The sequence below is a fragment of the Styela clava genome, chromosome 11 (assembly GCF_964204865.1).
Source record: "Styela clava chromosome 11, kaStyClav1.hap1.2, whole genome shotgun sequence".
Classification (NCBI taxonomy): Eukaryota; Metazoa; Chordata; class Ascidiacea; order Stolidobranchia; family Styelidae; genus Styela; species Styela clava.
In genome coordinates, this window is record NC_135260.1 from 2,857,565 (window position 1) to 2,880,449 (window position 22,885).

Below are 22,885 nucleotides of genomic sequence, written 5' to 3' on the forward strand. Positions count from 1 at the left end.
TCTCACGAGCAGGAGACGGCAGCTTGTGCCTTTGGATTTTGCGAAATTTATAAGATAAGTATTTTGCAAAATTTGTCAGCGTGGCATATTAAAATATTGTCAGAGATTTTGTCTTTTCAGATATGGTAACCCTGAGATATTACACTATACATACATAGATAATACTGTACAGTGTGTTGTACACTATATAGATTTTGGTTTCAAATATTTTATTTTGTTTTTTTAAAACCAAATATTTTATTTTGTTTTTTTCGCTCAACCAGATTCAATCTAAGAAATGTGTCTGTCAAGCGATTCCCGGAAGAATGTGGGTCTATTGGTAACATTTCTCCTTGCAAAGAAATGTGTCTGTCAAGCGATTCCCGGAAAAATGTGGGTCTATTGGTAACATTTCTCCTTGCAACAGCAGATCTCGTAACTGATATTCTGTCGGTGATCGTCTAATGGGATGAGGAGAGTAAGACTGTAGCAACTCTGGCAACGGTGTCTCTTGTTTTGGGTGGGATCGTGTTCATCTTTTATGCGTTATTATTCATCTTGGGGGTAACGTGCTATGATGAGGATGATCCTGGTGAGCAACTTTTATCATTCATCAAGAACATTGAAATTACTGTCGAATCCATCCCACAGCTTTGGATCGACCTTTACTTTCTTTTATTTTGTGGAGCGAATATTTATGTGCTGTTGTATATTTACGCTGCTATATAATTTATATCATCAGTCGTCGGTATTATTAAGCTTGACAAAACTATGAAAGAAGATGAAGAACATGAATCGATTAACAATAATCTATTTAATTTTGTTTACATTTCCGTTATGAAATCTATCACACTGTTGGCTCGAATTTTGTGGAGCGAATATTTATGTGCTGTTGTATATTTACGCTGCTATATCATTTATATCATTAGTCGTCGGTATTATTAAGCTTGACAAAACTATGAAAGAAGATGAAGAACATGAATCGATTAACAATAATCTATTTAATTTTGTTTACATTTCCGTTATGAAATCTATCACACTGTTGGCTCGAATTATTTCTTTTTTTTATCTGGGATGGTGGACGGCTTTGTTTATGGGAATTCACTGGGTATTCATTGGGATTTTCTTTATTTACAAAGATTTGGAGGGGGAGGGCTGCAGTTGTATAAAAAATATAAGTGATGTCGCATTCATGTTAGTATTGAGTACTTTATTTCTGTTCAGTTGGATATCTTTTGGTGATGTTGACTGGATTGTCCATGTCGTATTTTCAATTCTAGCTAATTCATATAATGTGCATGTTTACGACGATGAATATTGTCTCTATGACAACGTACTAGCTATCCATTTATCCCTGAATGTGGTGGGCCTTGTTTTGACAGAAATTTTTTTTTGCGTACAACCGGTATTGTTGTTTGCCTAACAAAATTCACCCCAGCCGTGTGGATAATGATGATACCACGATAAATTAAACAGATAGAAATGTTCAGCTTCCATCGGCCGAACAAGCATGCTTAACTGTCTAAGTAAACCAAGGTTATTCAATCAGCATTTAGTTACTGGGGGGGATAACATAATTTAAAACAGGGTTGTGCAAAGTGCGGCTCGCGGGCCAAATGCGGCCCACAAGGAAATTTTGTGCGGTTCGCGGAGAAGCGCCACTTTTTAATGATGTGCGGCCCGCGAACTTAATTTAATATGTGCAAATAATTCCAATTGCCTTGCGTTGCAAAGCATATATACCTGAGATTGTGCAAGGCGAACAGCGTATGTCAAAAGATTTTGTGTCTGCAACTACTAGAAAGCCTAGTAGTATGTTAAACAAAGGTGTGGCCCGCGGTTTTATCCAGTTCTTTGTATTTGGCCCCCTCCAGTAATAATGGTTGCAAACCCCAGATTTAGGTAAAATTTGTTCAATTCTTTCACCATAATGCATTCATTTCTTGCTTTCGTTTATTGTCTTTTATTATTAAACATGACAAAATTCACCTTAGTAAATGAAATAATAACAGAGTATATGGTACTCCCGAAATATATCCACCAGTATTCAAATTTTCCCTATTTTAGGTATATTACGAGTTCGTGGACTGTCTGTGTTGGCTTAGTAAATATCTCCTTGCCCATAGGTTTCAGTCTCTTTACACAAATTGATGTAAAATGGACGAACAAAATTAATTACCTCCATATCGCCGATTTTTTTTTAATCTCTATAGAAACTGGCTCTGGTCATTTGACAAAAATACTTTTTCATTTGTGGTTTTAGCATCATACAGCATATTCTTTGATCAATTGAACGAATTCTAATTCTTACTAATTTGTATTATGTAACCATATGCCTTCAGTAATTGTTGAATTGTTAATATTCTTCAAATGTTGAAATAAACCAGTCACAACAAGCAGGCTCATTCGTCTAATTAGATTTTAGTGTCAGGTACGGGACAGTACCACAATTACCTCTCGTGGGCGTGGCTCAACAATTCTTACATGTATCATTCCTAACCCCCATCGGACGTCATCGAAAAATTACGTATTACGGTGTCATAGTGACCTACTAAGCACGTCATAACGTGCGGCTTTAATAATAAATACTATACTAAAATAAATTGCCCACCCTCTGCCATATACCTTTATTATTTCAACCCCACTACTATTTTTTGAAATGTATTAAATATAAATAAATTAATTTTACTTTTTATTGTTCAATGCTTGAAGTAACCTTATTATCTTTAAGACTATATATTTCATTTTATGTAAATTTACCTGAATGGTGTAAAATAAAATCGAAAAGCTATTTTTTCAAAAACAGATAACAAATATTAGTTAAAAACTTGTAAGTTGAGAAATGTTGTGTTCCCAACTACCAAGCTGGGTCGTGTTCCCAACTGTCAAAGCTGGAAGCTGGGTCGTGTTCCCAACTGTCAAAGCTGGAAGCTGGGTCGTGTTCCCAACTGTCAAAGCTGGGTCGTGTTCCCAACTGTCAAAGCTGGGTCGTGTTCCCAACTACCAAAGCTGGGTCGCGTTCCCAACTACCAAAGCTGGGTCGCGTTCCCAACTACCAAAGCTGGGTCGCGTTCCCAACTACCAAGCTGGGTCGCGTTCCCAACTACCAAAGCTGGGTCGCGTTCCCAACTACCAAGCTGGGTCGCGTTCCCAACTACCAAAGCTGGGTCGCGTTCCCAACTACCAAAGCTGGGTCGCGTTCCCAACTACCAAGCTGGGTCGCGTTCCCAACTACCAAAGCTGGGTCGCGTTCCCAACTACCAAAGCTGGGTCGCGTTCCCAACTACCAAAGCTGGGTCGCGTTCCCAACTACCAAAACTGGGTTGTGTTCCCAAGTGTCAAAGCCGGGTCGTGTTTCCAACTACCAAAGCTGGGTCGTGTTCCCAAGTTTCAAAGCTGGGTCGTGTTCCCAAGTGTCAAAGCTGGGTCGTGTTCCCAACTACTAAAGCTGGGTCGCGTTCCCAACTACTAAAGCTGGGTCGTGTTCCCAACTACTAAAGCTGGGTCGTGTTCCCAAGTGTCAAAGCTGGGTCGTGTTCCCAACTACTAAAGCTGGGTCGCGTTCCCAACTACCAAAGCTGGGTCGCGTTCCCAACTACCAAAGCTGGGTCGTGTTCCCAAGTGTCAAAGCTGGGTCGTGTTCCCAAGTGTCAAAGCTGGGTCGTGTTCCCAACTACCAAAGCCGGGATTTGTTCCCAAGTGTCAAAGCTGGGTTTCCTACTACTAAAGGAAACTTCGTGATTTTTCATGAATTTCTCTATATCTATGTTCAAATGAAACTTATGAAAATTATATAAACTTGGCTGTTGTAAGTTGGGAAATGTCCGATAAGATTTGTGTGGGTATGATTATTGTGATATATCAACTTATCAACGATCCCCCAATTGCAGAAGTATTTTGTTATTAAAACCAAATATAGGCAATGTATTAATCTGTTGCTACTTTGGCATGTAATCTCAGTGATTTAAGTCTGGGTTGGGACTGGATTCTATGAGAAAGTCTGTTACTCCCAAAGTACGTGAACCAAGATGACCGACAGCGGAACGTAGTATTTGTACCAGGTTAAAGTTAGGTCATAATTTCAGGTACAAATACTACGCGAGTCACTTGGCTAGTCCCCGAACTCGTGATAGAACTGAAATAGGGAAAATTGGAATAAAATTATAGCCTAACACAAACATGGCACACATACTACGTTCCAGTGTCCGCCATCTTGGTTCACACACTTCGGGAGAACCGAATGTCTGAGATTAAACGCAAATTGGCACCAAAATTGATGTCACTTTATCTAACGATTGAGCGAGTCCGGCACCAATCTGTTTTTAATTATTGATTCTACCAAAAAGAAAATCATGATTCCGAATCCGATCCTTCCAATAATAGTAGCTCGTTACATAGCACTAGCTGCTTGTATCGAGTCTTGTTCGGAGTAAACACCTGGTAAAATAAATGAAAATTCCGAAAACAACGAAGTGGGTTTTTATTTATATATTGAGTGAGCGTGTTGAAACCCCCAGTGAAAATTATTTGGAAGAGATTTGTCAATACATGTATACTAATTCTGTCCTGTGATGAAATGGTGGCTATAATACATGTTTACGTCACATTCTCTATGACAAATATTCCGCATGATCGAAACTCACGTAGAGTTAAAAGTCAACAAATTCTAGAACTTAAGAGCGTGATACAACCGGAGCAAACAACAGCAATCATATAATATGTTTGCTAAAACACTCTGATCGAGCTTTAAAGACGAGGAAAATCTGCTGGACACATGGAAAGGCGCAGTTGCATATCCAGTGCTACGAGAATTGGCAAGAAAAAATAAAAGTTCTTCTTGGAAGCACTTACACGTGCGAAGCAACGTTTTCAAAAATGAAGTACCTGAAGAATGAGTACCGAACCAGATTGTTAGACATCAATCTGGAGTCTCAACTAAGGCTGATGGTATCCAACCAGTTACCTGACTTTGCAAGTTTATCTGCCGACATGCAAGACCAAGGGAGTCATTAAATTGCTACAATGCTTTGCAAACTTTTATAGAATAAATTCATTAGAATATTTGACTTTTTATTATACTTTTGGGAACAAGAAAATGGGGGTGACCGCCCCTCCCCGCTCCTCGACTTTTGATTTTTTTCAAAATTGTGCAACCATTATGCAACTTGCTGCAATATATCTGCTCAAGAATAGGTCCAGCAAAAAGAAAAATCCGTTTAAAATGCGAATATTATACTTCCAAGTAGTCCTACATACTTCATAATTGCGCAGACTGCACCTCGCATGGGTCAAATACGCGGTTATGACGTCATAAAAGCCCAAATAAAAATTCGCGCGCCTTCGGCGCGCTAATATACTCCCTGGCGGCCGTATTGAATACAAATAAATGCAATGTGGCTGTCAATAGCAAAAAGGTTGTGCACCCCTTTTACCAGAGTGGATAAAATTTTAAGTAAGCAATACCCAGGTCAAATTTTAGAGGAAATATTAGGTGATAATCGCGCTGCAATAACGGTAGGAGATATTCTTACAGAAATACAATGTGAGGAAATAAACGCTACCGTTCTAGAAGCATTAATTTTCAATGATACATACGCAACACGGCCACTTTTGTCATTGTTAAACAAAAATAATGAAACCGTAATAGCACAGATGTCTATGCTGGTATTCATTTTTTTTTAAATTATGTCTCTTTTATAATAGATGGCCGTTATTACACTTATACTAACTATACATTAAGGCATACAAATGCCAACATCAAAGCATTGAGGCCAACATTGAAACCAATGAGACTTTCAAACCATTGGAATATGAAACCATATTCCAAAATATGCCTGAGGATTTCAATAATATCATAAAATCGATCAATCATTTAAATTTGGTTAGAGAAAAGATATTATTGGACGACAAGCCGTCCATCAAAGCAAACAAAAACAACGATTATATTATGGCCAAAAACGAAGTGGAAGATAACTTCGTGAATGCATTGTCGTTCATTAATCATCCAATTTTATCAGCGCTATACATGTTAGTTTTTCACTTAGGAATGTTTTGGGGCGTTGTATGGACCATATGCTATATAAAACGTACGATTCCAATGCTTAGAGACAAATCAACCCCTTATATTCAAACAATAAGACAACACTGGGTCGATTATAGAAATCCTACCCAAACAACTACAGCAGAAACAAATAATAATAGATCAAATCAAGACTGTTCCCATTCATGCTCCCCACGTTTCCAATTCCCACCCTAACCTATATCCCACTTTTTCTTCTTGATTTTTTGCCTCCCTTGGCGATTTGTGTTAGTTTTCATGAATTGTGTTTTGTTTATTCAAATATATATGTACTTGAAAAAAAAATAAAATAAATAAAAAAAAAATGAAAAAAAATAAATAAATGTATCTAATTGTTCGTTTACAGAATATGTAACAAACATCTTTCAATATCGTAACAGAGAAGAAAAACTTGCAGTCGACTAAATTTTATCGTTTTGCATGTTTTTTCTTGACCTTTTCATATTTTTCGTGTTTCGCAATTTTAAATGTTTTTTATTCTATTTTTAGAACGTATAGGCACGATAATTATGTCTCAAAACCCGGAATTCCATTCCAAAAGAAGGGAGTATTTTATAGGGAAAGATTAGTAATTTGGACAAACATTTTCAAATACATAGAAAAAGACTAATTATTAGTATTGACGAAATTCTCCGAATTCGTAAATTAGATCGATGAAAAACCCATTTTAAATTAGGCAACATATGGCAACGAAAAATAACTGGATCAATAACGTCCAGGTGGTAATTAGTATTCAAAACTTCGATCTATAAGGCTAATGGAATCGATAGCACCATTTTAATCCCCGGAATATAGATTTATAGATCAAATCCTTACAGTATTCTTTAAAATTCTGATCATGTTAAAATCCTGGGAGAGACATAATTATCGTTCGTTTTCTGTATATAAGGATCGCTTTCTCTGTAGTATTATCCAGTCTTGTAAATACAACCTTGACGTGTATACTGCTCAATAAAGTAAAGAAGAATTGTCGTTTGTCTACTATCATCTATTGTCTGCTGGGGGCGAGCGCTTACAAAACCGAACATAGGTGAAGAATAATTCGTGCAAGTCAAAAGCTAAGAGCCCGTGCTCCGATTAATAGGCTACGAAAGATTTCGTACGCCGGCTAAAGTTTTATTTAGGACACCCATCCTAAAAGATCACTATCCACTGTTTTAATTGTCCTATTTGGATCATATCTTTTCGGCAATAAAGACTTTACACCGTTGAAGTGTTTCGATTAGAGACTTGGGGGATCGGTGCAGGCGTCAGAGTGATATTCGTCGTCTGACAACAGAAGAAACATCCTATCTCTATCAACAACAAAACTAGCCAGAATAGACTATTTTGGCTATCTAAGACCATCCTTCTTCAAAGCCCACAAAACAACCAACAAGGATAATGACTCGAAAAAGACGACTAAAACACAAGAATTTGTCTGACAAAGCGATATGAGCGGACCTCTTAAATCAAAGTACTCCACCTAAACTTCAATAAATCATTTAACGACCGAACGACAATTATACTGACGGACAGGAAACGAACAAACTATGAATATTGGACGAAACGAAGGACTGACCAAATGAACTCTTTACAAAATACTGTATAACGTATTCCGAGGTGAAAATAAAACAAACTGACAATTAATAGTATTAACGATGAATGACATACAAATGACAATGAACTATTTAAAAGCAACGGACTGTGATGTAGTGAAGATCGCGCGTTATTGCTGATTGCTATAAAACGGAAACGAGAAATTACCGCAAATGAGTCAGAAATTATTGAAACCATGTATGGGATCCAGTAACATTCACTACTGTTAAAAGCAAAAACTTGGTACATGGATTGGACATTCGATGTCGTGAAAGACATTTTACCAAGTGTTTTCCACCCAGCTTTTATGGAAAGTGGTGGTGAATGTTACAAGCAAATTCCGCTAGTCTTTCTCATAAAAAGCTGGGATGCTTATTCCACTTCACCAAGAAAGACCATAATGAAGAATGTGCGCCACAGAAATTCGGCACATCTATACAACAAGTAAGTGGTTGAACATATACAGGGGTTTGTACATCTCTCACTTATTTTGCTTTAAAATGTTTCATTTTGTTCACGCTGGAACAAGAGACCTTCTCAGGCACGTCATGGCGTTATGCTAAATACCGGCGATGTTTATTTCTTCCAGATTTAAATTCCTAAAAGATAAAATGCAGACTCCAGATCTAAAGAACCTCGCCGACTATTTTGAAAATATATTGTTATTGAACAGTGTCTGGACTTCCAAGGATTGGTCAGTATTTGATGTGAAAATTAGAACGGACAATCATCTGGAATGTTTGCACCGACATTTCAATAGTGAAACCCTGAAAAAATATGCCCTTTTACAGCCTCATCACTACAATGTATGAAGTACGTATCGGGATTAACAGAAGTAATGTCTGACGTTCTATAGGACATTCATCGGCAAAGTTTATAAACATATTCAACGAATTATGGACAGGCAATTTCAAGAGGTCGCCCTTCATGCGATATCGAGTGAAGGGAGGGGCGGGGGTTGGGGTGACGGAACATATTCTGCACATCGAGGGAGCTACTCCACTATCGACAAAAATCCTACCAAGAATCAAAACCAAAGCAGAATACGTTAATTTTTCTGCAACGTATTACAGAATGCTGTACATAGGTTTTGAGACGTCAATGTGTGTAATCATAATGAACTACTTAAAGCCACTGTTGTCTTACAAAATCGAAAACAAAATGTCTAGCTAGCATAATACTTAAAACCACACAAACGAAGTCATGCGAAACAATCATTTACTATCAGGATTCTCAGGGTTCGATTATCTTTCAATTTGTTTTTAAATGATCACTTCCTAAGTGCCCGCCATGTTTTGTATTGCATAGAAGTAGGAACGTGCGCGGTATCGGGTGGTCAGTTTTGCTGAAAAGGATTCAACCGACTCTTACAAGCATGTTGTATGCTGGGAATAGACTGATCATCAGAGGATCTGCTGCAGTACTAGAACCACATTGCGATAGTTACTGGAACAATTTGGCAGTTATAGCAACGAAGCACCCTTTGTGTATCCGAGCCACGGCAACCGGTTTTCAAAATATTACCAGAAAGCATGATGAGCAGCGGCGACATGTCTAGCTTATACCTACAGGTTGAAAGAATCAACAATATTACTTCTGTGGATTTCACAACAGTATGCAGTCACGACTACTGCGATGCCAGATACGGCCACAATTGCCCGAGGTGCATATCGACAAAGGATGCATGTGCCGCAAGTCCATTTTGAGGTGCCTCGGCAAGAAGCCAAATGGTTTGCATATGCAAGTAAGGCACTTGCGCTTTTAGTGTTCAAAATGAAACTGTTAGTTATTCTACAACGTAAAAAAGTGATATTTTTGGACATGGGATACTTCATGGCTGAAGTATAGTACCGAATCAGCCATCCATCTGCGCAAAGGCATAGCAAGGAAAGGTAGTTAGTTTCACGTAACCCCAACTGTTATTCATAATTATGAAGCTATTATTTTGAGAAATAATTCATTCTGCAAGTCTTTAACCTTATAATATCTTCCTCACTGCCTAAGTTTGTTGAGTCCTTTTATTCAATTTTCCACGACGCATCTTTTTCGAATATAGCCTTGTTCAATCAGATCGGATTGGAACATTTTTAATACAAAAGAGTGAACAATAAAATTTTGTCAATGATTTATTTTGAAAATATTAAAAGAAAAAAGATGCTTTTTGAGCTGTGAGGAATCACAGTTTGAGCCAATATTCACCAAAGTGTTTAAATAAAAATACAGAAGGTTGACAGAAGCAAAATATAGTTTTCTCAAAACAGTTTTTTCGATTTTTGCATGTCAGGGTTAAAGTTCACGATGTAGAAAATGACTATCTTTATTCATTAACCTGCATTGTGTTTGACGAATATTACTTCTTGGCTGGTTCCGTCCCGAAGTAACTAAAGACGACGTCGTCACACAAACTTTTAAATTGCACACTAGCATGTTGACTGTAACTGACGATGTCTTCCGACGGCATGAATTTGAACAATAGAAGGAGGCTGAAAATATACCGGATGAAGCACGAGGATGGAGACGATGTCGTCTAGGACTTAAACTAACCAATTGTATTGTATGTACATTTACTATTACTGATTGATAGCAAACTTTAGCAAAGTGATTCTTCAGTGAAATAAACATTTTTTGTAAATTTCACAACAGGAGGCAGTCACGATCACTGCGATGCCCGATAAGACGACAATTGTCCGAGGAGCATTTTGACAAAAGGGTGCAGATTGCTTGTGCCGTGAGATAGTTCGAAGTGCCCGGTCATGATGCCAAATGGGTATCATATTCGAGTAAGGCACTTGTAGTGTTTAACGAGTAACTGTTGGTTATTATTTAGGGATAAATTCGTTATTTCAAGTAAAATTTATAAAAAGACTGAAAATTGCTTATTTCGAAATTCTCCAAATTCATAAATTAGATCGATAAAGGGCCCGTTGTAATTATACAACAGATGCCAACCAAAAATATAATTGGATCGATGACACCAGACGCTAATTAGTATTCCAACCCGAATCGATAACCCTAATAGAATCGATATCACCATACGCGCATACGTATATAAGGTTTCAATTGGATATTTGGGAGAGGTATTAAAAGGTCTTGTATTAGGAGTCAAGTCGTCTGGATCGGTGTCGTGTCGTCATGTCTTCATCGTTTGTGCTCCGTGTATATCTACAATATTAATCTACTTCAAAAACGTTCAACGTGTTCTTTGTAGGCTAAAATCACACAGGGTAAAGACGTTGAATTCATGGGCATGGGATACCACATGGCTGAAGTATTGCAAAATCAAAGAGGCTGCAAGACTTCTTGGCTGGTACCGTCCCGAAGTAACTAAAGACGTCGCCGTCTGAGCAATGACGCCATGAGACAAACTCGCGTGCATCGCCATTATTCAACAAATCAGCCAGCCCACGACAAAAGCATTTGGCTTTTTTTCAAAGCGAAATGGGAAAGGGACGAGAAATTGTAAGATTATCCAATGGAGGAGGCGCGGCTCAAAAAGTTTGAGAACCACTGAACTAACCTCAAGAATTCCACAAAATAAGAAAACTTTTATGTCAAACAAGGATGAGGAACAGCCCGAAAGCATCACAAAAAAAAATAAAACTGGCATATCAGGGTCGATTGTCTTCCAACTTGTTTTTAAATAATCACTTCCTAAATGCCCGCCATGTTTGTATTGCATAGAAGCGGGAGTGTTCGAGGTCTCGGTCGGTCAGTTTTTTGAAGAATTCAACCCACTCTTATAAGCTTTTCAATAGGCTGTATTGGATAAAGCAAGACGGAGTAGCTGGTTTGCTGTATGGTGAGAATAGGCCGATTATCTAAGAATCGGTTACAGTGCTACAACCACATTGCGATAGTTAATGGAACAATTTAGCAGTCATAGCAACGAAGCACCCTTTTTGCGTTTTGCGAGGAGCATTTTGAGATAGTTCGAAGTGCCCGGTCGGTCATGATGCAAAATGGGTATCATATTTGAGTAAGGCACTTGTAGTGTTTAACTGTTGGTTATTCCGCAGGGTAAAGACGTTGAATTCATGAGCATGGGATACCACATGACTGAAGTATTGCAAAATCAAAGAGGCTGCAAGACGTCTTGACTGGTACCGTCCCGAAGTAACTAAATACGTCGCCGTCTGAGCAATGACGCCATGAGACCGCCATGAGACAAACTCGCGTGCATCGCCATCATTCAACAAATCAGCCAGCTCACTACTAAAGCTTTTTTTCAAAGCGAAATGGGTAAGGGACGAGAAATTGTAACATTCTCCAATGGAGGAGGCGCGGCTCACAAAGGTTCAGAACCACTGAACTAACCTTAAGAATTCCACAAAATAAGAAAACTTTTATGTCAAAGGAATCGAAAGATTGCTCACACGCATTTTTACGGGTTGATGCAGTTAAAAGCCCCTTAAAAAACATGTTGGATTACAGTCAAAGTATTTGCTCAATATTTGTTGTGTTATAAAGACAACTGCTTATTTTCATAATTATTTCAAAAAGAAATAACAGAAGTAATGTCTCACGTTTTCTTGGACATTCTCGGCAAAGGTTGTGAACATGTTTAGATGTGGACAAGCGAATTCAAGAGGTCGCCCTCCATGCAATATTGAGTGGAGAAAGAAAAGGGAGACATAAAATCACGGGACATGTTCTGCAAATCAAGCGAGCTACTCCTCTATCGACAAAAATCCCAACAAGAATTAAAACCAGAGCGGAATAAGTTAATTTTTCTGCGACGTAATGCAGACTGCTGTACATACGTTTTGACAGGTTAATATGTATAATCTAAACTAAATTAACTTCACAAACACAGGACCCACTGTTGTCTCAAAATTCGAAAACAAAAAGTCTAGAGTAATACTTCAAACTACACCACGAAATCGTGCGAAACAATCACTCTAGAAAAGACCATCCTCCTTCGAAGCCCACAAAACAACCAACAAGGATAATGACTCGGATAAGACGACTAAAACACAAGAATTTGTCTGACAAAGCGATATGGGCGGACCTCTTAAATGAAAGCATTTTGCCTAAAAAAAAGGCACCAACAAAGTTCAGAAACGACAAAAAAAGTGGAAAAGAAAATCTGGCAACCAACAACAAAATAAGAAACCACCGACTCTAAAAGAATTCATTCACCAAATAAATTTTAAACGCGAGTATTTTTAATAGGGACCTAAAACTTACCACTTCTAAGGAGTGAAAAAAAATACTTCGCCAGTTGAACTCATATATAATATGAAAAAGCCTTTTGCTTCAAATAAGGTCACAGAGCAAGCATACACTGATATTTAAGGATGTGCAAGTGACTACTGTCTTCTGAAAGACCGCAAACTTTCTGGTTCTGTATCACCTACCCAATTAACACAGTTAGGTTCAACACTTTAACTGCCATTGCACCCTTAAAATGATTTTGACCAAGCTGTCCCTCATGTGATGTCAAAAATAAATCAATTTCTCAAATATGGTTGAAATTGGATACTTTCAATACGATATTTCTTTATATGTTCATTTACTTTGATATTTATTTATCAGAAATAATTTATTATAATTTGCATTACTGAACCTATTCAATCATGAATTTATTTTTCACAGCGGTACTGAGGGGAAACATATCACGTACGAATTAGAGATGGTATGTCTCGGAAAGGTAATTAAGGTAATCCAATAAGGTATCCATTTGTAATGATTTTTTTTTTCCTATTTCAGTAATGAGTTTTGTTAATTGGGTTATTTATAATACACAGTGATACCTCGTTAGTCAAACATGACTCGTTCAGAGTTGTGTTGAACTCCTTATTTTTTTTACGAGCCGAAACATAATTAACTGAAAAACAGAACAAACTTAGATTGGGATATTTGAATTATATTGATTTCGCTGTCATTTATTCCACAAACTTGATGACGGATGTACCCTAGTTGTGAAAAACCATTATTTACGAAAAAATGATGCTGTTGTTCGTCCTAACGATTACTACGAGGGGAAAATTTGTTGGTATTGCGCACACACTAACTGTAAAAGAAAGTGTCATTGCGCGGTAAAGGGCGTTATTGAAATATGGTCGAATGTACAATGGATTGGGCGCAAGTGAAAATTAACGGAAGGAAACGACGAAATTTTCTGTCATGTCATGCAAAGAAGTCGGCTAATTGGAACAGCCCGGAAGCATCTAAAGAAAAATTGAAACTGGCATATCAGGGTTCGATTGTCTTCCAACTTGTTTTTAAATAATCACTGCCTAAATGCCCGCCATTTACAGAATGCTTGTGCAGCGAGTTAGTTAGTTCGAGGTGCCCGGTCATGATGCCAAATGGGTACCATATGCGAGTAAGGCACTAGCGTTTTTAGTGTTTACAGGGTACTGTTAGTTATTCCACAACGTAGAGACGTTAAATTCATGGACATGGAATACTTATGGAGTTTGAACAAAATCAGAAAGATGAAAAAAAATTTAGGTTTGGCAAGCACCGATTTCCGATTCGATTTCTTTATGCCTCACGCTTCAAAACTCCTGAAATAGTAAAGTTGAAATTTCAAGTAACTTATAGACGAAAGATGGTGCCATGGCCCTCCTGGATTACCTTATCTTCCAGTTTGACATGATTGGTGAATGAACATTACAAATCTTGCAGTTATACGTAAGCTAATTATTATGACTATGACTAAGGTACCTCCTGAGATTCAAAAATAGCTTGAAATGACTGACAAGCCAGTTTCAGATTCCCGGTTTCAATAATTCAAAAAAATAAAAATTCAGAGCTGTGCATTGAAAACTCGTTTTTCGAAATGAAATATTATAAGTAAAATGAAGACGTAATGCGCAAAATGCAAAGATGCGATAATATATCATCACAATAAACGCTAAGCAAAGCGAAATTGCACTACGCCCCTTTAACAGTAAATAAAAATGATAACATTAAATGAGTTGAATTGTTAAGGTTTAGCACACGTTAAAAGTATAGTAAGCGATGGCTACACGGAGGTTAGTTTGATAACGATATCACGTTGCTGTATGAAGACACGAAACCCAATGTTTAAAATTATCAGTCATAGTCTCCATGTATCAGTTCCTGCGGAAAGTTTCAAGTGGGAAAGCGAACGGGAATTCGTGGGATCAACGAACATCTCCTCCTGGTTTTAAATTAATTGGATGGTTCAAAGTTCAAGGCGATGATTTTCACAATGCCTGCAGTGCCAGGTTTATATAAGTTTACTTTCTGATATCAGCGGCGATCTACCTCGTTATAATATACAAGTTCACAACGCACACACGCTGTGGTTGAGCTTTGAACCATCCAATTAATTTAAAACCAGGAGGAGATGTTCGTTGATCCCACGAATTCCCGTTCGCTTTCCCACTTGAAACTTTCCGCAGGAACTGATACATGGAAACTATGTTGTAGGCCGCCCACATAATAATTGTGTGCCCATTTGACCTCTGAGAGAATCGAGGTTTCCTCCGCTAAGGTACTTTTAATATTAATGGAAAATAACACGCAGATAACAGATCCCATGTATCTTATACAATAACTACCTTTGTGCAAATATCAGCATCTTCGAAAATATTACCTGAACCAACTGTTTCTATCTTTGCCGAATAAATTGTTGAAAGTTCCTCCCAATTCTCCGTTTGAAGATTCGGCAGTAATAAATTCAACCAGCGGCTCTTACGCGCAATAACCTAATTACACCAATGGCAATCGTGTGACTGAGTCTTGAAGAAGATTGATAAAAAAAACATTTGGAGAGTATTGGATGGCAAATTGCGTACGAGAAAAATTACGAAATGGCTCCTGATGAAGTTCTCAGTATGACATCAGTCGTCAAGTTTCGATACGATATTAACCCTGTAAACTTTTAAAACCCCGAAGTCGGGAAAATGAATGATGGCAATAAAAAAACTGAACAAAAATCAACCGCATGTGGAAAAAGTCATATACAGACTATTACCAGCATAACAATGATACTACTGTATGCGGCACAACTTTTACCAAGAAGAAAAACATTTCCAAAAAATGTTAAATTTTAAAACGTCAGAATTAAAACACTGAAGAAAGGAGAACAGGACGTCTCGTGCAATATTAGTGTCGGTGCTATTGTATTGCAAGATAAATATATATATTTATATGTGAAACGTCACTTTTAAGTCAAAATTGAGATCGCCTTTTATACTAATTTACAATTTTATGAAGGTATTTGTAGAATAGCCAGTCACACACAAGTTTGAAGATACAAGCCACGCAACAGAAGAGAGTTGAAACTACATGCCCGGCAGCAGAAGCTTACAATTGATTCATGGGAGGAACGGACAAATATAATCAGATGACACGTTTGCAAAAGTGCAGAAGGCACTACATAAATTTATTATGTGGGCGACCTACAACATAGTTTCCATGTATCAGTTCCTGCGGAAAGTTTCAAGTGGGAAAGCGAACGGGAATTCGTGGGATCAACGAACATCTCCTCCTGGTTTTAAATTAATTGGATGGTTCAAAGCTCAAGGCGATGATTTTCACCATGTCTGCAGTGCCAGGTTTATATAAGTTTACTTTCTGGTATCAGCGGCGATCTACCTCGTTATAATATACAAGTTCACAACGCACACACGCTGTGGTTGTGCAAGTGTAAACTAATTTAATATTATCAGGCAAGTGAAAACGTCTTGGAAAAACCTTCCCAACTTAAACTCTAAAAGCCTATAAGTATAAATCTTACTTCACGTTTTGTGTTCTTTGATCCTATAATTAGTTTTTATCAAATATTTTATCGTCTACTATGCTGATTACGGAGTCGAAATAGTCTTACACTTATAAAAAGTATATAAGGCGAACGAATGAAATGGAGGAAGAATAATCAGACCCCCTATCTATAAAAAGGCAGTGTCGGCGTTATTGCATTGCAAGACTAAAAAACAATATATATTTTTTTACCACAGCAAGCGTAAGATCGCAAAACGTTTGAGCTGTTGTTGCCACCCGTGCCAGGTACAAGGTTCTTGACGAATGGAACAAGTGCAGATAGCCAACATAATGTAGCTGTAATTACATGCCCAGGTGTGTTTTATTTTAGGCATTGAGTGCATTTAATACGGGTAAACGCGCTGAATCTTTAGTCGATTTAAAAAACCTTCAATCAAACAGATCTAACATGCTGAAATATTATTGCTCAGCCAGACAGCCTTACTGAAATTCTCTATAGTCCATGATGACAAGTGGCACATCACAAAACAGACCAGCGGCACATTTTGCAAAAATTTATAAAAATATTCCAAGCTTGCAGTGATTAAATTGAATGAGTAGGTAGATCAAATTAACACAACTCAAATGGGCCCGAAGCGAATCATTATGCTTAAATCTATCAGTCGACAGGGTTTTTCTAACACCGCTAACGGTAACGCATTTCACAATCACGATTGTTGTCCACTCTGAAACAATTTACAAAAAACTAAAAATTTTAAACTACGCACTCATGCGCATCATTGTAATTACGCGCACGAGACAAACGTATATCTGTTAGAATCTAAGATATATACATTTATCGCTAAAACAACGATGCTGAAATTAATAAAAAGCAATAGGTCCATCAATATCAATTCCAACTACAGATAACAAAAACCTAAACCTCAATAGTAATGTTTACTCATCTTGTAGGTATGTATATTCCTCAGATTCATCGTCGTGTCTTGAAGTTGCTGAAGTTCATGTGATCCTTTTTCAGTAGAACGAGTATCTATTTTCAGCTTTCAGTTCCTGGATTTAGAAATACGGATGATTACTATTATATCGCAATGTGGCAAATAGTAAAAAAACATGTTGCCAATTGCACCCAATGCATTCATTTCACTTACGTTTGCTACACTGTCTAGACGCAAAAATTGGACTATATGCTCGTTTTGAGGTCTTCAATAACGTGCTCGCCGAGTAGTACAACACAAGAAACTAAGTGAAGTCATTTCAGAATACAAATCATACAATAATACACCAAATTACTTTAAATGTCACAAGCAAGTTCGACACGAAACTCCGAAGCTAGGGACATCTGGAGAGAACAAGTCTTTGACCGAAATGAACGTGTAACGTCAAGTCGACAACAAAAGAGCCAGAACACGTGCAACTATGGCATTATGGGTAATAATGTTCGGAGCCCACGCGAACAAATGCTTTCATTTGTTCCGTAGAATGGCTTGTTCGGCTTATGCCTATAGCAGACATGAGTAAACTATGCCCGCGGGCTACAACCACACTGAACTAAATTTTGATATTTTAGCTAAAAAAAAAAAGCTCAAGTAATGTGTTGAGATTGCAATTAAATTTAGATTTTGCGCTCATTGGTTCTACTTTTGCTTTTGTAACACTGAATATTGTCCATAAAATGTAACTTTTTACACGCCACACTTACATAGCCCGCCAGTCTAAGTGGGAAAAAATTTTCGCCCTTGGTTCAATTTCTTTTACCCCTGGTCTATAGCGTTAACTATCCAGATTCCAGTGCAAAAGAACGCTACTTTGTCAAGTTTGAAATTTGCTGCTCAGAAGAATGTCCCTCCCTACATGTTACCTTAAGATGTGTCACTAAACAAAACATCCGCATGGCCAAAACTTGAATACTCTTGACGCGTATGACTATCCTATTAATACCCCAGGAATATATATTGAAAAGGCAATGAAAAAGCTGTTGCTTTTTGTTGGCTGATCGTTTCGCAGGATCTAGTTTTATGAACCGGTGTGTAGTGCACTTTTTTTTCTTTTGCATGCTGGGAGAATCCTGCTCACATATTTCTGCCGTTTTGTTTGAAATTGAAGCAGCTGTCAGAGGTGGCTACATTAAAAAGTCGCTACTGACAGGGCGTGGAAATGGAACAATGTTTCTATTGGACAAAGAGGCTTTTGTTTCAGCGACTTGCAAATTTAATAAATCCACCGGTGGTCACTAGTTGCTTTTCTAAGTACTGCCGTAGTCTTTAATTCGAAACCTAACATACCAAATAGGGCTGAGATGCGAAATAGATGTCGAAATTTGAGTACACGAATAAATTAAATTAGATCAATAAATAAAAGCCATGATACCAAAAATGCTTTCTAAAACTAATGAGTTCTGAAGGAGTGAATTATGTTGAAATTACCCACTGAGCAGTCATCATTTGCGCTGTGGTACGAGATGAGAGCTGGAAAAATTGCACCATATACACCGTTCGTGATGTCCTACGTACTAAATTTGATCAACTCTGATAGTTTTAGGACGTCTCTCAATTTCAACGAAAGATAGTAAAATCGTAAAAATATAATGTTAACTCATCTTGTAGGTATATTCTATGGGGTTAGGGTAGGTTGTTTTCCATTATTTCAGGCACGGAGACTAAGAACAGGAGCGAAAGTCCATGTTTATATTCAGAGTGATACAAATAAAACTATCGTCTATCACCCTGAGCCTGTTGCAGTTAAGAGGCATGTAGAGCTGCAGGTTGGTGATGGTGATATAAAAAAAGGGGAAAAAATTTTACAAAAAAAATGTTGTTCACTCGTAGTAACTGGAGACCATTAGAACGGGCCAACAACGATTCAAATTTCAGCCTCGCCTATTACTGTAATATCTGTTTCTAGACGAGGTGCAGTCTGATACCATAGTTGCGTAGATATTCACAGATACGAAGGCATACGTTACAAAAGATCAACAAAAAATTCAAAACCATTGGAATACCAGAAATATGCCCCATTGAGGACAGACACTCAGGCTCGAGGATTTCAATAATATTCTAATTTCGATCAATTATCTGAACTTGATCCAAGAAAAGATATTATTGGAACACAATTTTGTGAACGCCTGATCATTTATAATTCATCCAATTTTATCAGCTTTGTACATGCCAGCATGGCATTTAGGTATGTTTTGGGGTATTGTATTGACCACGCTCTTCATAAAGCGTATTATACTAAAAAACTCAACAACGCCGATATATAACAGAGCTAGGCAATTTGGGGCAGATCTTAGAAACCCCGATCAATAGCTAAATCCTGTAGATCCTGCCTCAAACTCAAATAGAACAAATAGTGAAAACAAATTTGGAACATTGGGACCACTAGGAATGAATTTACGAGAAGGATACAACTACCGAATAATAATATGAACATTATATACTATTGAACGCTTAATACTTTCTCTAACTCACATCAATGTAATTATGCTTGCCCCATATTTATCCCATATTGTAGCCCCCAACATGAACTTCACGAACTCCATTGTCGCAGACCTGGGACACCAGCGTGAACATGTCTAAGTGAATTTTTATTTGTTACATCAAACTTTGGAATATTTATTGATTGACATTCGAATTTGACTTCCTTATTGTTCTTGCACTGTCCCCAATTTTGGGTTCTCTCAATTGAAAACCCAACAATTGATAATTATTAATATTTATGTACATGCTATCGCGTTTTTTTATCATGATTGAAAAATGATTTGTGTAAAAAAGTCTGACCGGAAATACATTTGTGTTAATGTGCAGCAAAACTCTTGAATCAAATGAAAACATATATTGATTGTTTTTCTATTTTCTTGTTATGTTGTTTTATTATTGAAAACAAAAGTAGTGGTTATTATCTTAAAATCACATATCATCTTGAAATTACGTATATGAATTGCTTTGCTATTTTCTTGTGATGTAAAAGAGGAATTGATCTGTTTATAATATTGGATAAAATAATTTCATACAAAAAATTGTTATATTTTCAGTGCTATATTACAATAACCTTTTTTTTCGTTAGCTTTTTTTTAGAAGTTGTTACAACTACAGACACGATCAAGATGCCCTAAAGCCCAATCTACGATCTAAGGTCAAGATAATCTGCAGGGAAGGGAATATTAGTTATTTGGACGACATTTTCAACAGTATAGAAAAGGCAAAGTTCTGAGAATCTCAAATTGGCCAAAAATCTCTTCTAAGTTGTTATAAAATACATCGACGTAAATTATTTAATTACCAATTCGTAATAAAAGCGATCGCTCAAAACAACTTATCTTTACCTTAAGCAAAATGATAGCGAAAGCCAGTTTTAAATTAACGGTTCGATTATCTTACTATGTTTTAAATAATCACTTTCTAAATGCCCGTCATGTTTTGTATTGTATAGAAGCGGGAGCATGACGAAGTAGCTAGGTTGTTGTATGCTGAGAATATACCGACCACCGGAGGAGCGGTTACAGTACTAGAACCACATTGCAATATGGAACAATTTGGCAGTTAGAGCAAGGAAGCAACCGGTGCTTGAAATATTACCAGACGGTAAGATGAGCAGCGGCGACAGGTCTAGCTTTCACCTGTCCTAGAGATTGAAAGAATCAACATTATTACTTCTGTGGATTTCACAACAGTATGCAGTGACGACTACTGCGATGCCAGATACGGCGATAATTGCCCGAGGTGCATATCGAAAAAGGATGCATGTGCCGCAAGTCCATTAATAGGTGGATGGATGCATGTGCCGCAAGAAGTCAAATGGTTTTCATATACAAGTAAGGCACCTGCGCTTTTAGTGTTTAAACTGAAACTGTTAGTTATTCCACAACGTATAGAAGTGAATTTCTGGGGATGGTATACTACATGGCTGAAGTATTAGAAAATCATAGAGGCTTCAGACTTCTTGACTGGTTTCGTCCCGAAGTAACTAAAGACAGCGTCGTCACACAAACGTTTAAATAACTGGCGATGTCCTCTGACGGCATGAATTTGAACAATACAATGAGGCTGAAAATATACCGGACAAAGCACGAGGATGGCGATGTCGTCTAAGTTTTCCGCTTGTATGTACATCTACTATTACTGATTGATAGCAAACTTTAGCAAAGTGATTGTTCAGTGAAATAAACATTATTTCTGTAAATTTTACAACAGGATGCAGTCACGATTACTGCGATGCCCGATACGACGGCACTTGTCCGAGGAGCATTTTGACAAAAGGGTGCAGATTGCTTGTGCCGTTAGATATTTTGAGGTGCCCGGTCATGATGCCAAATGGGTATCATATTCGAGTAAGGCACTTGCGCTTGTAGTGTTTAACGAGGAACTGTTTGTTATTCCACAGGGTAAAGACGTTGAATTCATGGGCATGGGATACCACATGGCTGAAGTATTGCAAAATCAATGAGGCTGCAAGACTTCTTGGCTGGTACCGTCCCGAAGTAACTAAAGACGTCGTCGTCTGAGCAATGACGCCATGAGACAAACTCGCGTGCATCGCCATTATTCAACAAGTCAGCCAGCCCACGACAAAAGCATTTGGCTTTTTTTCAAAGCGAAATGGGAAAGGGACAAGAAATTGTAAGATTCTCCAATGGAGGAGGCGCGGCTCAAAAAGTTTGAGAACCACTGAACTAACCTCAAGAATTCCACAAAATAAGAAAACTTTTATGTCAAAGGAATCGAAAGATTGCTCACACGAATTTTTACGGGTTGATGCAGATGAAAGCCCCCTAAAAAACATGTTGGTTTACAGTCAAAGTATTTGCTCAATGTTTGTTGTGTTATAAAGACAACTGCTTATTTTCATAATTATTTTAAAAGAAATAACAGAAGTAATGTCTAACGTTTTCTTGGAAATTCTCGGCAAAGGTTATGAACATGTTTAACAAAATGTGGACAGGCGAATTCAAGAGGTCGCCCTCCAGTAGTATGTGTGTCGAACACAACACATTTTTGTTGTGCAAATGGTTGTGCGTGCAAATGGTTGTGCAAAGCGTGTCCAGATTGACTTTTTGTTGTGCTGTATAATTGTGGGATGTTGTTTTGTAATATTGTTTCCGGTATCGGGGGATTAAGATTTTCGCATTGTTCTGTGAATCGGCCCATCCTTGTCAATCGTTTTCATTTTTATTTTGAGCGCGTTTTTTTAATTTTCATTTTTTTACATTTTGATTTGTATTTTTACAGTTGTTTTTATTTTTCATTACTCTTTTATTTTTGATTTTGAAAATTTTAATTTATTTTTTTTAATTTTACGCATGACAACGATGGGCCACCTCCCTATTGCGTTAGTCATTAAGTTTATGGTATATTTTGTACTTTGTGTCCCTATATTTGAGCATTGAGCAAAACAATATATATGAGAAGGGTTTAAATCTTGGGAGCCCAAATGCAGTTAGAATAGCTAGAAACAAAAATGTTCGGATCTTTTGTACAAATTCCTTGCCGACAATTCAAAAAATCTGAGATATTAGAAAAACACCCCGCCATGTTTTAAAATAATAAATTTGTA